This window comes from Chiloscyllium plagiosum, unplaced genomic scaffold, assembly GCF_037043375.1.
Source record: "Chiloscyllium plagiosum isolate Xiang-an unplaced genomic scaffold, Cpla_swu_hap1 HiC_scaffold_10, whole genome shotgun sequence".
NCBI classification, from domain to species: Eukaryota; Metazoa; Chordata; class Chondrichthyes; order Orectolobiformes; family Hemiscylliidae; genus Chiloscyllium; species Chiloscyllium plagiosum.
The window spans coordinates 73,511,264-73,515,092 of record NW_028270148.1 but is presented as its reverse complement, the minus strand read 5'-3'; the positions used below and the strand labels follow the sequence as shown (position 1 = coordinate 73,515,092).

The 3,829-nt window shown below is 45.1% G+C and overlaps 1 non-coding gene across 1 annotated transcript; it reads right to left on the bottom strand.

The window, feature by feature from the left end:
• Window positions 1-1,038: 1,038 nt before the first annotated feature.
• Window positions 1,039-1,115, bottom strand: LOC122553300 (small nucleolar RNA SNORD19). The gene has a single exon (XR_006312680.1). It is a non-coding gene; the product is annotated as a small nucleolar RNA SNORD19 (small nucleolar RNA).
• Between the last annotated feature and the right edge of the window lie 2,714 nt (window positions 1,116-3,829).

Genomic DNA, 3,829 nt, shown 5'->3' with positions numbered 1-3,829 from the left:
ATATCAATATCTCATGAATGAATAAGAAAAAGTCAGTCAGAATTCACTGCTCGAGTCAATCAAAGAGCTTATTGATTACACTACAGGGGGTTGGCCATAGTCAGTCAGACACTTAGTTTTACCAGATTCTGGGGATCTGGTTCTTCTAATCCAGCAATTTGGCTATAGTTAGTCCAGAAAGTCAAATGCAAATAGTCTGGGGATTACAGGGATATTAGTTGGAGTGCTGTTGAGACATCAGGTGGGGTGGGATTTGGTCAGATGGAGCTATCCAGGGGCAAGCAATGGTTAGTCAGGGGGCTTTGGTCAATAATCAGCAGGGAGCTCATCAGTAATTGTAATTGGATCTTTGAAGGAATGGTCACTGTGGTAGGGAGCAATGATAGACAGTAGGGTGCACTTAGCACCCTAAGTACATTCTCTGCACTTAGCCCATGTCCTTCTAAACCTTTCTGACCCATGTATTTGTCCAAATGTCTTTTAGATGTTGTTAATGTACCCGCTTCAACCACTTCTGCTGGCAGTTCATTCTATATACACATCACCCTCTGTGTAAAGAAGTTGCCCCTCAGCTTCCCTTTTATTCTTTCTCCTCTAACCTTAAACTGATGCCCTCGAGTCCTTGATCCTCAACCCTGGGAGAAAGACTGAGTGCATTCACCCTAACATGCCTCTCATGATCTTGACCTCTATAAGGTCCCTCCTCTGTCCCCTACCCTCTAAAGAAAAAAAGTCCTAGCTTGTCCAATCTCTCACTATAACTCAGTCCCTTGAGTCCAGGCAACATCCTTGTAAATTTTTCCTGTATTATTTCCAGTTTAATAACATTCTTCCTATAACAAGTGACCAAAACGGAACACAATACTCCAAGTGCAGCCTTACCAACACCCTGTACAACTGTAACACAATTTTGCAACTTCTATACTCAATGCCCTGACTGATGTAGGCCAGTGTGCCAAAAGCCTTCTTCACTGCCCTGTCTACCCGTGAATCCATTTACACTCTTTAAGGTGAAAGAGGACTGCAGATGCTGGAGACTTTCACAGTGAGATCAGAGTTGGATCTTTAGCAGTCAAGCATCCACTTTCTGACTATTTAAATTATCTTAATTTCTCATTAAATTATCCTCATTCGCACACTGCCTCCTGTAAAAGTGCTATCCGTTATTTCCAATTCCTCCACCATCACCGCATCTATTCCAGGAGGACCAATTCCACCATAGAATATCCCAGATGGCCTCCTTCTTCAAAAACTGCAATTTCCCCCCCACATGCTTGATGATGCCTTCCAGCACAACTCCTCCACTTCCCCCACCTCTACCCTTGAACCCCACCCCTCCAATTGCAACAAGGACAGAAGCCTCCGGTCCTCACCTTCCAATCCATCAAACTTCGGATATATCGCATCATCCTCCACTATTTCCACCACCTAATACAGACGCTACCACTAGGGATATTTTTCCCTCCCCACCTCTATCAGGGTTTCAGAGAGACCATTCCCTTTGCAACTCCCTTGTCAGGTCCACAGCCCCCCATTGACCCAGCCTCCCTTCCTGGCACCTTCCCCTGTCACCGCAAGAAGTGTAAAACCTATACCCGCACCTCCCGCCCCCCCCCCCCCCCTCACCTCCATCCAAGGCCCCAAAGGATTCTTTCACACATGTCATCTACTATACTCGTTGCACCCGATTTGATTTTCTCTACATTGGGGAGACAGGACGCCAACTTGAGGATCATTTTAGAAAACATCTCTGGGACATCTGCACTAACCAACCCCACTGCCCTGTGGCTGAACACTTTAACTCCCCCTCCCACTCCGCCAAGGACATGCAGGTCCTGGGCCTCCTCCATCACTTCCATCTTGGGAACCTCCAACCACATGGGATCAATGTGGATTTTACCAATTTCCCCATTTCCCCTCCTTCTACCTTATCCCAGTTCCAACCTTCCAACTTAGCACTGCCCTCTTGAACGGTCCTACCTGTCCATCTTCTTTCCCACCTATCTGCTTCACCTTCCTCTCTGAACTATCACTTTCACCTCCACTTTCATCTATCGCATTCCCAGCTACCTTCCCTACAGCCCAATCCTCCTCCCATTTATCTCTTAGCCCCCTTGGCCCACAAGCCTCATTCCTGATTAAGGGCTTATGCCTCAAACATTGATTCTCCTGGTCAGTGGATGCTGCCTGACCGGCTGTGCTTTTCCAGCACCACACTCTACACTCTTTAAGGCCCTACCATTCACCACAAAGCTCCTACCTTGATTTGACTTTCCAAAATGCAAACCTCACACTTATCAATATTAAACTCCAGTTTCCATTTCTTTGTCCACTTCTCTAGCTGATCAAGGTCTTGCTGCAATTTCTGAGAACCTTCCTCACTCTCCATGATTTCATCTATTTTACGGTCATCAGCAAACTTATTAATCATGCCTTGTACATTCTCAACTAAATCATTGATATAGATAACAAACAGCAAAGGGCACAGCACCAAACCCTGAGGTACACCACTAGTCACGGCCTCCAGTCTGGCAAGTGTCCTTCCACTATTACCCTCTGTTTCCTACGTGAAGTCAATTTTGTATCTAATTTGCCAGCTTGCCCTGGATTCCATGCAATCTAACCTTCCAGAACAGCCTAACACGTGGAACTTTATCAAAAGCCTTAATGAAATCCACATAGACTATGTCTATCACCTTCCCCTCATCAACCTTCCTGGTTACTTCATCAATGAACTCTAACAAATTTGTGAGGCAAGATCTCCCACTCACAAAGCCATACTAACCACCCCTAATCAAACCTTGTCTTTCCAAAAGCATGTATATCTTACCTCTCAGGATCTTCTCAAGTAGATCATAGACGTTAAGCTTACTGGCCAATTGTTCCCAGTTTTTTTTGTTTGTAGTCCTTCTTGATAGTAGCACAACATTCGCTACCCTCCAAACCTCCAGGATCTCACCCGTGGCTATTGATGATGCAAATATATCAGCCAGGGCTCATACAATTTCTTCTGTAGCCTCTTGCAGAGTTCTAGCATATATTTGCTCAGGACCAGGATATTTATCCACTTTCATACATTCTATTACATCCAACACCTCCTCTATAGTGATATGGGTGCCCCTAAGAAATCACCACTAACTTGCCCAAGTTCCCAAGTCTTCATGTCTTTCTCCACAGTAAACACGGAGGAGAAATATTCATTGAGGACCTCCCCAATCTCCTGTAGTTCCACACATATATGTCCACTTTGGTCCTTAGGAGCCTTATTCTCTCGCTAGTTATTCTTTTTCCTTTAGTATACTTAAAGTACCTCTTTGGATTCACTCTAATCTTCTCAGCCATGGCTAATTCATGGCCCCTCTTCGCCCTCCTGATTTACTTCCTCAGTAAACTCCTGTGTCCTTGCATACCTCCAGAGATTTCCTTGATCCCAGCTGTCTGTGCCTGAGCCACGGTTCCTTCTTTTGTCTGGTCAAAGCATCAATATCTCTGTCGTCCAGAGTTCCTTATTTCTTGCCTTTCACCCTCACAGGAACATATCAACCTTGAACTCTCGCTATCTCACATTTAAAGCCCTCCCACTTGGCAGAGATGCCTTTGCCTGCAAACAAACTGCACCAATCACCCCCTGCAAGCTCCTGTCTAATTCCATCAAAATTTGCCTTGCCCCAATTTAGAACTTGAATCTGTGGACTAGTTTTGTCCCTCTCCATAACCACTTTAAAATTAATACAACTATGGTCACTGGCAGGTTGGGGCTACTTTCCCTAGAGTATGGGCTGAATGCTGGCAAATGGGACTAGGTTTATTTAGGATATCTGGTCAGCAC